Source organism: Jaculus jaculus, chromosome 7, assembly GCF_020740685.1.
Source record: "Jaculus jaculus isolate mJacJac1 chromosome 7, mJacJac1.mat.Y.cur, whole genome shotgun sequence".
NCBI lineage: Eukaryota > Metazoa > Chordata > Mammalia > Rodentia > Dipodidae > Jaculus > Jaculus jaculus.
This window is the reverse complement of record NC_059108.1, coordinates 98,966,136-98,980,018: the sequence shown is the minus strand read 5'-3', so window position 1 is coordinate 98,980,018 and position 13,883 is coordinate 98,966,136. Positions and strand designations below refer to the sequence as shown.

At 39.5% G+C, this 13,883-nt stretch overlaps 1 non-coding gene across 1 annotated transcript; it reads left to right on the top strand.

The window, feature by feature from the left end:
• The first annotated feature begins 4,492 nt into the window (after positions 1-4,492).
• On the top strand, positions 4,493-4,687 carry LOC123462388. Its single transcript, XR_006638217.1, has one exon. It is a non-coding gene; the product is annotated as a U2 spliceosomal RNA (small nuclear RNA).
• The last annotated feature ends 9,196 nt before the right edge of the window (positions 4,688-13,883 follow it).

Sequence of the window (13,883 nt, the reverse complement as noted above, 5' to 3'; positions counted from 1 at the left end):
CCATGGGATATATTTTATAATCATGGAAAATGTTAATAAAAAATTTAAAAAAAAAAAGGGAGGGGGAAGCCAGGCATGGTGGCACACACCTTTAGTCCCAGCACTGGGGAAGCAGAGGTCGGAGGATCACCATGAGTTCAAGGCTACCCTGAGACTACATAGTGAATTTCAGGTCACCCTGTGCTAGAGTGAGACCCTACCTTGAAAATCAAACAAAAATAAATAAATAAATAAGGAAGAGGGGGCTAGAGAGATGGCTCAGTAGCTTAGACACTTATATGCAAAGCCTAATAATCTGGGTTCATATATGTGTAGGTAGCGGAAAGAGTGTAAGAGCCAAAGGAAAGGTAGGACTCCTTACAACATGCTCTTCCAGACAAAAAATGGCCTAGAAAAAAAAAAATGGCCTAGATATCCATGACCTTGCAGAGCCTGAAACTACCTACACAATACCATCATGATAGGAGGAAAAGATGATGACACCAAATAAAAGAGACTGATTGAGGGGGGATTGGATAAGATGGAGAGTAGATATCAAAGGGAAAGTGAGGGGAGGGAGGGAATTACCAGGGATTATTGTCTATAATTATGGAAATTGTCAATAGGACAATAATAAATTTTAAAAAAAAGAAAAAAAAAGGCAAATCTTTCCATATGAACCCTCCTGCTGATAGCACCTCAGTGACTTTCCATTTCTATTAGAATAAAAACTAATCTTTAGGCTGGAGAGATGGCACAGTGGTTAGAGGAGCTTGCTTGCAAAGCCTGATGGCCTGTGTTCAATTTTTCAATACCCATGTAGAGTCAGGTGCGCCAAGTGGCACATGTGTCTGGGATTAGTTGGCACTGACAAGAGGCCCTAATTTTCCCATACTCATTCTCTCTCTCTCTTTCTCTAATATATAAATAAAAATATTTAAAATGTATTATAAAACAACTAATCTTAACTAGCCTTCATATTTCTTCCAGGTCAAGACTTAGCCTCACACCCATCATGTCCCTTCATAATACACAGCCTTCTCTGTCCTCCAGCCACAGTGGATGTCTCTCAGTAATTTGAACCCTGCATTGTGCCTTTCACCATTGGTCATATGCCCACAGTGCACTCTCAGCATTGAATGCTTCCTTCCAGTAGCCCTGTCACTCCTATCACTCCTACCATCTTCGTATTTACTTAGTTTCTGTTCATCATTTAGATATGTACCTCAGAATAACTGTACACTATCCTTTATGGCACAAACCATAATTGTAATTTAAATTCCATTTGTAGATTTATTTGATGATGTCTGTTCGGCACTAATAGATTCAATGTGAGCAAGATATATATCTATCAAAATATATTTGTTTGACCATGTGTGATGTCACATGTGTTTAATCCCAGCACTTGGGAGTTAGAGGTAGGGGGATTGCTCTGAGTTCGAGGGCACCCTGAGATGACATAGTGAATTCCAGGTCAGCCTGGGCTAGAGCGAGACCCTACCTCAAAACAAAAAAAAAGCAAAAAGATAAATACATATATATATATACTTTGTTAGGTTAATGAATGAATAATTAGCAGCTTACTGAAATGTATGGACAATTTGAAAGAGCTAAGAGAATAAAAAATGCCTCTTCATACAGCAGCAATTCCAGAAAAAAAAAGTGATTCTCTTATACCATGAGTACTTTCCAAATGAACAAGTTGTTCTCAAATAACATCATTTTTTGTTGTTATTTTTGTTTACTTGTTTTGAGGTAGGGTCTCACTCTAGTCCAGGCTGCCCTGAGCCTGGGATTAAAGATGTGCAACATCATGCTGGACTTCTGAAGTAACATCAATTTGAAAAACACAAAAAGATACTTGCTTTTCTAGTATACATATCAAAAACAAAAGACACAAGAAAATAATTAAATATGAGATATAGTTTGAATTCTGTCCTTAATGGCACACTTGACATTGTCAACTTAGAAATGCATCAGATTTTTAACAGATCTTAGGTTCTCTGCCCTTAATCTTCACTGATTCCTATTTGATCTGGTTTTAAAAATAGCACCATGCTGAGAACAGAATCTGAAGAGGTTGATAAAAATACAAAACTTATTCAATAAGTAGTCACTTTCCATTTCCTCCTGAGTAAAAGGAAGTGTCACCCTCTTTGTGACAGCTTCTTACTGTCAGCAGGCCAGATAATCCATCTGTTTTTTTAATTAAACAGACTGAGCATTGCTTCATTTGCATTGGGTACTCTCCAACCTTTCTAATGATTTCTACCCATAGAGCAGCTTATCTGTTCAATGTAACTTCAAGAATGATGCCTCATTTTTCACTTTTTCACTAAAAGTAAAGATTCTGATTTGCTGATATATTAACTTTCTTAACATGTATTAAAAACAGATGCTATTTCCGGGGGGGGGGAATGTATGATTAATGTTTTAATTTAACTAACTTCACTTACTTTTTTTGTTGGTATATATAGTAGATATAGTGATGTGCATGTTTATGCACATATGTGAAAGCTGGAGGAGGACATCCAGTGTCCTCGATCACTCATCTGCAGTCTCTCACTGAACCTAGAGCTTACCATTGTATTAACTGGACTGGCTGACCAGCAAGCCCTAGTGATCATCCTGTCTTTTCCCCACTTACTACTTCAGTTATGGACAAATGTGATATCAATTACCTTTCTTGTTGCTGGGATAGAAGCCTAACAAAAATCAATGTAAGAGAGGAAGTGTTTATTTCCAGTTACAGTCCATAATGGCAGGTGAAGCATGACAGCAGGATCATAAAGCAGGGCTGGTCCCACTGTGTTAGCAGTCAGGAAGCAGAGACTAATGGATGGTAGTGCTTAGCTAGCTTTCTCCTTGTTATCCAGTCCAGGTCTCCAACTCACGGAATGGTGCTGCTAACAGTCTTCACACCTCGGTTAACATAATTAAAATGACCCCTCACAGGTGTGCCCAGAGAACAAGTTAATCAAATAATCCCTCACAAGCATGCTCACTAGCTTATTTCCTAGATGATTCTAGATCTTCTGGAGTTGACAATCAGTTTAAACCATCACAGCAGCCATGCCAGACTTTTAAAAAAAAAAAATTTGTTTTGTTCATTTTTATTTATTTGAGTGAGAGAGAGAGAGAGAGAATGAGCATGCCAGGGCCTTCAGCCACTGAAAACAAACTCCAGACACATGCACCCCCTTGTGCATTTGGCTAACATGGGTCCTGGGGAATCAAGCCTTGAACTGGAGTCCTTAGGCTTCACAGGCAAGCACTTAACCACTAAGCCATCTCTCCAGCCCAATGCCAGACTTTTTATGTAGGTGCTGGAGATCCAACTCAGATCCTGATACTTACACAGCCATCTCCTCAACCCAAGCTCTGAGTAAAGTTCTATTAAGTCTTCTCTTTTTAAAAATATTTTTATTAATTTATTTTCAAGAAGAGAAAGGTAGAAAAGACATAGAGTAGGCCATGCACTCCTTCTAAATGTAATTAGCAAGAAATTTATTACCTTACCTTGCAATGTCTATAGGAGGCAGCTTCAGTTAACAGCAGTGAGCAAACACAGTTGGTCTAACTGCACTGTCCAACATACCCCCAAATGCACTCCAAAACTTCCTCACTAGCTCATCCTAATTCTTTTGTGGGGGAGGTAGGGGGTGGTTCAAGGTAGGGTCTCACTCTAGCCCAGGCTGACCTGGAATTCACTATGTACTCTCTGGCTGTTCTGAAACTCACAGCAATCCTGGGATTAAAGACATCCACCTCCATGCCTGGCAAAGAGAAAGAATGAGAACACCAGGGCCTTTAGCCACTGCAAACAAACTCCAGATGCATGCACCACTTTGTGATCCTGGATTTTTGTGGGTACTAGGGAATCAAACTCAGGTCGTTAGGTTTTGCTGAGCCATCTCTCTGGCCCTACTTTCCTCTTTCTTTAGATGCTTCTCCAAGAGAGTGCAGGGCAACCAACCAGTCCTCAGAACAAGCAATCTACCTTCCTCTACATGCCCTAAACTACATACAAAGTGAAGAACAAAAGCTTAATGTTACCATACAAAGAATAAAAAGAGGACTCAAGGGTTAGGCTGGACTGGCCTCCTCTCAAGTGCTAAGGTGATAAGTGGATGAAGAGCCATCAATGAAGAGATCAGAAAATGGAGCAATTCCTCACTAAGGAATTCTCACAAACCTGCTCCAGAAATCCCAAGCTGTGAGCAAACCTTGGAAAGCCATAACCTGGATACCCCTCCTCCATGATACACAAGTCTCTGACAAAAGCAAAACTAAACAAATAGGATTATATCAAACTAAAATGTTCTGCACAAGAAATGAAACAATCACAAGAATGACACCTGACAATATCCACAATACCCAAGTAAACCCCAAATCCATGTCGATAAGTAATAATAAACAGTCTAGTTAATGTGAACAAGGAGGGTATGGATATAGCTCAGTGAGTGAGCACTTCACTGGTATGCCCAAGGCCTAGCTTCCACCACCAACAGTGGTAGCTTCTCAGCCATGTGGCTAAGAACAAATGTGGGATCTCTTCTTATCACTTTAATATCTGTTATGTCCTCTATCTGAGGACAACCTGTTAAATGGATATTTGGAGATGGAGCAAAGAGATGGAAAAGGAGCTTTCTACATCTACTTCATGCACAAACCTGACATTGCAATATCTCTAGGTATGGCCCTCTCAGGGGTAATAAAATCTTGTGTGACGGAAGAGAGGAAGAAGGTGGGGGAAGCAGACCTAAATAGGGATTTCTCAAAATAAGACACATACACAAGTACATGAAAAAATTCTCAACCTAATTATGTCCATGAAAAGAACCTCTCTCAAAAAAGAGGGATTACTAGTAATAAAGCCAGGAGAACAAGCCCTTGCAAAGATATGGAAGAACTAGAATCTGTACACACTATTAGTAGAAATGTAAAATAGTACACCTATTGGGGAAAATGGTATAGTGGTTTCTCAAAAATTTAAAAAGAGGGCTGGAGAGATTGCTTCATGGTTAATGAGCCTGCCTGTAAAGCCAAAGGACCCATATTCAATGCTCCAGTACCCATGTTAGCCAGATGAACAAGGTGGCACATGTTTCTGGAGTTTGTTTGCAGTGGCTGAAGGCCCTAGCATGCCCATTCTCTCTCTCTCTCTCTCTCTCTCTCTCCCTCTCTCCCTCTCTCTCTCTCTCTCTCTCTCTCAAGTAAGTAAATAATTTACTTGAAAAAAATTTTTAATAAAAAAAATTTTTAAGAAAAAATTACCACATGATCTAAAAGTTCCATAGGGTAGGGAAGATGTATTAGTGGTTAAAGGCACTTGCTTACAAAGCCTGGACTCAATTCCCAAGCCACCATAGTAAGCTGGACACAAAAAGTGACACAACTCACTGATCCCTTGGTGACAACTAAAGAACTGATATTCTGTGATGAAAAGAAAAACAAACAGTGGCACAAGCATCTGATATTCATTTGCAGCAACAAAAGGCTCTGGTGCACCCATACACACACACATCCACACATTCAAAAACATGCAAATAAATAAAAATTATTTTTAATACATGTTTTATTTTTACTTAATTATTTATTATTTGAGAGAGAGAGTGAATGGGCATGCCAGGGCCTCTAGCCACTGCAAACAAATTCTAGATGCATATGCCACTATGTGCATCTGGCTTACATGAGTACTGAGAAATTGAACCTGGGTCCTTAGGCTTCATAGTCAAGTGCCTTAACCACCAAGCAATCTCTCCAGCCCAAAAATTAATTTTTAAAAAAAACTAAAAATTAAAATCCCACTAAGGGGTAAATATCCACATATATAAAGATATAAAGGAAGTGAAACCAACATACCAAATAGACATCTTCACTCTCATGCTTACTGAAGCACTACCCATAACAGCCAAGAAATGGAACAATCTAGGTGTCTATTAGTGGATGCATAGAGTCAGAAAATGTGATATATCTGTAAAATGGAATACTATATAACCATAACAGGGAATGAAACCTGTCATTTGTAACAACATCAATGGTATTAGAGATCATTATGTTAAATGAAATAAGTGAGGCACAGCAAGAAAAGTACCACATGATGTCATTCACATATATAATTTAAAAGTTAATCTCATAGAGTTAAGAGTACAGGAGGCTGGGGAGAGTGGGGGAGGAGAGAGACAAGGAATGGGTAGTCAATGGGTGCTAATCTATAATGAGATAGAAGTAAAAAGTTCTAATATGCTATCACACAAGAAGACTATAGAGATTAAAAATGTGTATTTCAAAAAGCTAAAAGAGGGGCCAGGTGTGGTGGTGCATGCCTTTAATCCCAGCACTCAGGAGGCAGAGGTAGGAGGATTGCCAAGAGTTTGAGGCCACCCTGAGATTACATAGTGAATTCCAGGTCAGCCTGAGCTAGAGTGAGACCCTACATCAAAAAAAAAAAAAAGAAAAAAGAAAGCTGAGAGAGGGGCTGAAAGGTGGCTTAGCAGTTAAAGCATTTGCAAAAGACCCAGGTTTGATTCCACAGTACCCACATAAGCCAGATGCAAAAGGTGGTGCATACATCTGGAGTTTGTTTGCAGGCGCTGGAGGCCCTGGTGTACCCATTCTCTTTCTCTCTTTCTGCCTCTTCCCCCCCTCTCTCTAGTAAATAAATAAAAATATTTATTTTTTAAAAAGCTAAGAAAAATAATATTGAACATATTCAAAATAAAGAAGGTGGTATATATGTTTACCCTGACTTGAACGTACAATTTACATAAATACTAAGTTATTATGTAGTACCCCATGTGTGCAACATTTATGATTTTATGTATTTAAGCTTTTAAATCAAATTTCACCCAGTGATGAAAATGCAGAGGTCTCCAGTTTAAAGAGGATAAAGGAATTTTCAGTAACTGCTGTTGAGAACAGGCATGATTGTAGAGAATTGTGAAAGGAAAGCTCAATGGTATTGAGAGGCCAGTATATGTCTGAGATGATGAATCTTCTATGCAGCCAATGTATGAATTTTCTCCAAAATAAAAACATGGGTTATAGCAGTGCCTGTTGTCTGAGTGTCACAAAGAAACAAGGGCTTACACTTTAAACACAGGCAAGTTTCCCTGTACTATGCTCTGAGCACAGTTTGATGGTTTAAGCTGGTGAATATGACTCGAAAGAAGGTAGAGCGGTTTACAACCACAGGCAAGAAGAAACTGCAGGACTGACAAAAACTCAGACCAATCTCCCAGTTGAACTTGTAACTTGGCTTTAAAATATATAAACATGGGATAGAGAGATGACTTAGTGGCTAAGGCACTTGCCTGTGAAGCCTAAGGATCCAGGTTTGATGCTCCAGGTCCCATATAAGCCAGATGCACATGGTGGTGCATGTGTCTGGAGTTCATTTGCAGTGGCTAGAAGTCCTGGCATTCCCCTTCTCACTCTCACTGTCTCTCTCTCCCCTCATCTCTCTGCCTCTAAAAAATAAATAAATAAAAATCTTTATATGTATATATGTATGTTTGTTTGTTTGTATGTATGTGTATATGTATGTATACCTCATCCCTGAGATGAGCCTTGCAGAATGTGGTTTAAATGTCCTGTTTGAGGCTGAGAACACAGTGGTCACTTATTCTCAGCAATTTTGCCAACTATGCATCTCTGCATTAACCACTGCCCATTGTAGTGAGAAACCTCTATGATCAAGGATTCAAGCATTACTAAACTATGCAAACAATGAATATTTAGAAGGCAGTCAGTCTGATGAGCTGCCCATTTAGCATAATCACAGTAGTAGATTCTTTCCAGGGATCTAAATTTTTGTCTAGGTTCACAGTACCAGGCAGGAAATGATTCTAGTGAAGCAGGCCTCAAATCCAAATTAGAAAGTGCTTAATTACTTCTTGTGGTGGTTTAAATGAAATGTCCCTCACAGGCTCATTTTTGCTTGTTTGATTGGTTGGCTTGGTTTGGTTTGGTTTTTGGGGGGTTTTCAAGGCAGGGTCTCGCTCTAGCCCAGGCTCACTTGGAATTCCCTATGTAGTCTCTGGGTGAACTTGAACTCATGGCGATCCTTCTACCTCTGCCTCCCAAGTGTTGGAATTAAAGGCATTCATGTGTTTTTAATACTTTTTCTCAACTGGTGGCAACTTGAGAAGGTTGTAGAGCCTTTGGGAGGTGGAGCCTTGCTGGAGGAGATATTACTGTCAGGGAGTGAAGATCTTGAGGTTTATTAGTCTGAACTGAGAGTTCAGAGCTAACTCGCTCAGATTACTTCCTTACTGCTGCTGTGACAAGATGTGATGCCCCTGGCTGCCTGTTTTGCCATGCTTTCTGCACCATGATAAAACCTCCTTGTCAAACTATAAGCAGAAATAAACCCTTTTCTCCCATAAGCTGCTTTTGGTGGGGTATTATGTCCCAATGAGAAAAGTAACTGCTACACACCTATAACATTTATGCCACTATTGCACCAATGGGCAGGTCCTGCCTGGCATGTCAGAATTGGAGTACCCAAGGCCCACCTCTGCATAGACCTATTGATGGCTTTTCTCCCTCAGCAGCTTTCACCGGGCCTTCTGGTAAAAAGAAAGCCAGCCAAAAGGAAGCTTCCAGCTCAGTTCTAGTTGTTTCTTTGAATCCTGCAACCAAAGCTCCTGGTGTCTTCAGCAATAGGGACTTACCATCTAGTTTTAGTTGGCAAGCAAGAGCAATGGGAATAGTCTATTTTGTTTTAGGGGCTGACAAGTTGGAAAGAACATAACAGTATGAGAACACGAAATTGGGCTACAAAATACGGTCTTCTGGATGCAACATGGATGTAACATTCATGAATTCATGGCAACTGTAACTCCCTGCCAAGATTGAGCATGTCAATACTTCACCATGAATGGGGGGATGGGTACATGAGGCCCCATACCTCCCATGTAGTTAATGATAGCTGATTGTTGCTGGGAGAGGGGAGTTGGGTTCATTAGTGGTGTAGCCACTAGTAAATTGCCCATTCAATGGTAAATAACCTTCCACCTATAACATGCAAACAACCCTAATGGGTTAAAAAAGGCATGAAAGCAAGATGAAAATTAATAGGGAAGAATAATTGTGTTACTAGGATAAGTAAGGGTACTTAGGGACATAAGATCAAAATACTTTATATACAAGAATGAAAATGAGCCGGGCGTGGTGGCGCACGCCTTTAATCCCAGCACTCGGGAGGCAGAGGTAGGAGGATCACCGAGAGTTCAAGGCCATCCTGAGACTACATAGTGAATTCCAGGTCAGCCTGAGCCAGAGTGAGACCCTACCTCGAAAAACCAAAAAAAAAAAAAAAAAGAAAGAAAGAAAGTGTCAAAAATAAATAAAAATTGTTTTAAATATGATGGCACCAGGTAGAGGTTTCTGAGACAGGTAAAAGTAGATTTACCATATGACCCAGCTATACTACTCCTTGTCATATATCCTAAGTATTCTACTTATTACTGTAGAGACATGTGCTTATCCATGTTTATTGATGCTCTATTCACAATAGCTAGGAAATTGGATCCAGCCTAGATGCCTTTCAACTGATGAATGGAGTTTTATTCAGCTATAAAGAAAAATGAAATTGTGAAATTTTCGGAGAAATGGATGGATCTGGAAAACATTGTACTAAGTGTGATAACCCAGGTTCAGAAAGGCAAATGTGGACTGAAGAGATGGCTCAGCAGTTAAGGTGTTTGCCTGCAAAGCCTAACGACAAGGGTTCAATTCCCTACTACCTGCACAAAGCCAGATACACAAAGTTATGTATGCATCTGGAGTTCATTTCCAATGGCTGGAGGTCCTGGCAGCCCATATGTTTGTCCTCTCCCTCTCTCCCTCTCCCTCCCTCCCTCTCTCTCTCTCTCTCCTTGCAAATAAATAAAATAAATATTTTGTTATAAAAGAATTTAGATCCTGGGTTGGTCATACCACTGAAGTAACTATTGAGACCTGGGCCACATCCTTTCTCTGTTTCACTTCCCATGAGATGAACATCTTCCTTCACTACACACTTCTGTCATGATGAACCATGCTGTCACAGGACCAAGCAATAGCAACAAGTGACCAGTGACTTAAACCAAGAACTAAAAATAAACCTTTCCTCATTATAAGTTATCAACTGTCTTTTATCATAGCGATAAAAAACTAACATAGACCTTAATCTTCCTAGTCATAGTTTATCTTGTAAGTACTATTTTTTAAATTCCAAGATAAACCAGGCTTAGAAATATTTATTCAATCCCATCATAACATCTTAAGTATAAATAGAGCTCTTTTGGACTAACCATACTTATTATAGGCTAAAATATTTCTTATAAATTATATATATAACACATTATATACATATATTAAGCTCCCAAAAGTAGAATAAATATTTCTGTGTCATAGCTATGACTATTTTTAAAGATATATATTCCCAAAAATACCATGAGTTTTATTTAGGTAAACAGTAGCTCACACTAATAAAATAAATACACTGCCACGTTATTATCCCCATCCTCATTAAGGCAAATAGCCAGCACCATGACTAACCTGAAGCACTATAAATAATGACAGCACTACACTGACTGATGCATAATTCATGAAAGCTAATTCTTCCCAGGCCTTGGCAGTTCTCTCCCAGCCAGCTGAAACAATACAGAATGATTACAAAGATGTATCATTTATAATGCTGGCATATATGTCTTATCGATTAAGCAAGCTCATTTATTTAAAAAATAATAATCATGTGTGGCTAGTTTGCATTCTAAATGTTTGCATTTGTAGGATAATGTAATGCAAATGTACCTTACTGGAGTTTTAAAATGAAATAATGTTCACACAATGTCTGCTTCACACTCACAACCTGATTTAGAAGTGAACTGGGGCTCCAAGAGTAAGAAGGTGCACCCAGTGGCACGCAGAGGCACCGTGTTATGCTCCAGGCCCATCTCTTCACCAGCCTGGAGGCATCTAGCATCAACAGGAATGATCCCAAGAGTCAAGGAAGCTGAAACACTGGTTCTGCTCTAGATCTGCCATTGACTTGATCTGACCTGAGCCTTGTCTCTGCTTTCCTCTGTGTCATTGCAGAATGTGGACTGGAATACCATGAGATTCCTTCTTATTTTCATATTTAACAATCTGCATTACCAGAAAGCAAATATAGCTTCCAGGCATATTCTACTCAACTGTAAGAATCAGAGCAACATCTGTGGGCTAGAGAGATGGCTCAGTGGTTAAAGGCATTTGCTTATAAACTTGATGGCTGGGTCAGTTCCCCAGTACCCACATAAAGCTATACACACAACGTGGCACATGCATCTGGAGTTTGTTTGCAATGGCAGAAGGCCCTGGTGTGCCCATTTCTTTCTCTCTCAAATAAGTATTTGAAAAAAAAAAGCTACACAGCTCTTTTATTCACCAGTGTGTCTTCAGTACTGTGATGGATAAGGTGTTGTCAACTTGATCTGTTTAGTAATCTACAGAAATCCCTTTCTGGTGGGTCTCTGAGGTTGCTTCCAGGAAGAAATAACTGAAGGAGGAAGTCCTTCTCACCAATTTTGCAATTGGGCTCCTTCCAAGTCCCAGACCATCCAGCCAGACCATAGGCCACAGCCCATGAATCAGTGTATAACTGCACATCTGGCCATTTTCTTTTCCAAACAAAATGCACAATCATGTGCATTGCCCAAAGTTCTGCCCATTTGAAGACTTCCCTTCATCACAGTCCTTCAGAGTTGTCCCAGAAAGGGGTTGTAATGCTGCAGCTGTCCACTTCTGGGAGGTGCTTACATAGCATGCTGAACCATCTGTAAACCATGCCATTGTCCTCTCCTCCTCAGTTAGTTGATCATAGGGCACACCCCATGATGCCATAGGTGCATGCTTGGGGACAGAAGGCATTAGAACAGGACTAGAAACCATAGGCCTGTTTAGTAACTTTGCCAAGATGTGAGTTTCTTACAACATATTTTTGCATTGATGTTATACACAGGGTCTCAATCCTGAAGCATTAGTGAATAAACTAACTTCTGAGATTGAAATGAATTTTTTTTTCCTCTGAGGAACAGTACTACAAATATGATCACATCAATTACTAAAGGATTTTATCTATCCCTCTCTGTAAGACTCCTGGTCTGTCCCAGGGTGATAATTTCTAAATACAGAGAATCTGGTAAGGACAGATGTTTATCTTTAAGAATAAACTGGGAAGTCAACAGAGAAATTAATTTCAACAGAACAAGTTACTTCATGGGGTTGGGGAGATTGCTCAGTGGTTCAAGGCCCTTGCTTGCAAAGCCTGATGGGCCGGGTTCTCTGGGTGACTCCTGGGTGACCGGGGGACTTGGCTCCTGGTCAGGGGTCTTGGCACAACAATAATGAGTATAACAGTATTTATGAGGTTTACAGAAGCTCCTCCACTTAAAAGGAAGTGATGTCCTGATAAACCCATGCTAATATTGTAAATTGAAAAATGTGAGCTGGGTGTGGTGGCACACACCTTTAATCCCAGCACTTAGGAGGCAGAGGTAGGAGGATCACCATGAGATCAAAGCCACCATGAGACTACATAGTGAATTCCAGGTCAGCCTGGGCCAGAGTGAACCCCTACCTTGAAAAAAGAAAAAAGAAAAAGAAAAATATTCTTTATGTGCCTAATTTACAGAACATCACAGCTTAGCAGAATAGGACACTGTAAAATATCAGTTGATTACCCTTACATTTTTGTGACTGACTAGGAGCTGCTGTTGACTGCACTAACTGTGGTAGTATATTGCTATCTTAGAAAAGTAATAAATTCAAAATCTGATACTGAATAAATGTGTATTGCTTTCACATCATTGTAAAGTCAAAATTATCAAATAAACAAACCATTGGGGTCTATCTGTACACAAAATATGTGACAAATTCAGAGAGTTACTAATATACATTCATAAAAATATTTTTGCAACTTGCCAGAATACTTATAACATCAAATGAACAGCAGAATACATAATTGTTCAGCAATTTAGTTAAAGTTACAGCAAATACATTTTAGAAAAGACTAAGAATAAACATGAAATTATTAATAGTTTTTCAGGCAGGGAGATGAAGCAGAATTTTAGGAAGCATTCTCTTACCCTTCCACATGCCTGGTCAGCCTCCTTATATTTTGTGTCTGGATACCAGACAAAATTACATTGCAAGGGTAATGCTGATCATAACATCAAACGACCCCCCTCTGGCAGATTCTAACAGGAAATCAGTCAACAATGAAGAACATTTGGCAGAATTCCAATCCCAGCAATACCAATTATAGAGGGTCAGTGTGGAGCTGAAAACAATGGCTTAATTACTGGCACAGTAATTAGCTAAAACTTCCACCAGGAAGAACTCTTGTTCTTCTGGTCAAATTGCTTCTAAAGATAAACTCTAAAAAGGGCCAGAGACCCAATGCCCAGCCAGAAGAGGGCATGCAGCAAAGACAGAAGAATCACCATGGGTTTCAGTGCTGTGAAAGGCTTGCTTTGAGTTTGAAAGGAAAGCCTATCTGAAAATTTTTAGACCATGATACTTTATAGAAGGAGCAACATTTGGAAGACATAGCTCAATGGCAGTATTAATGGCATAATGTTGTTATGAGACTCTAAATACTGAAGCCAAGTTGCCCAGCTCAAATCTCAGCCCCACCATTTACAGGCTTAGTGACTTTTGAAAAGGCCCTTAAGTTCTTTGTGCTTTGGTTTCCTCATCTCTAAAACTGACATAATTATGCTACTGTGAAAATTGAATGGATTTATCTGTAGGTAGTAATTAGAAAAGCACTGGCAACTATATGTGTCTATGATTAAAATTTTTCCTCTGCATTGAAAGTAATTCTTTTATTTAAAAAAGTATGAAGCTTTTGAATGTATCACCTTAATTTA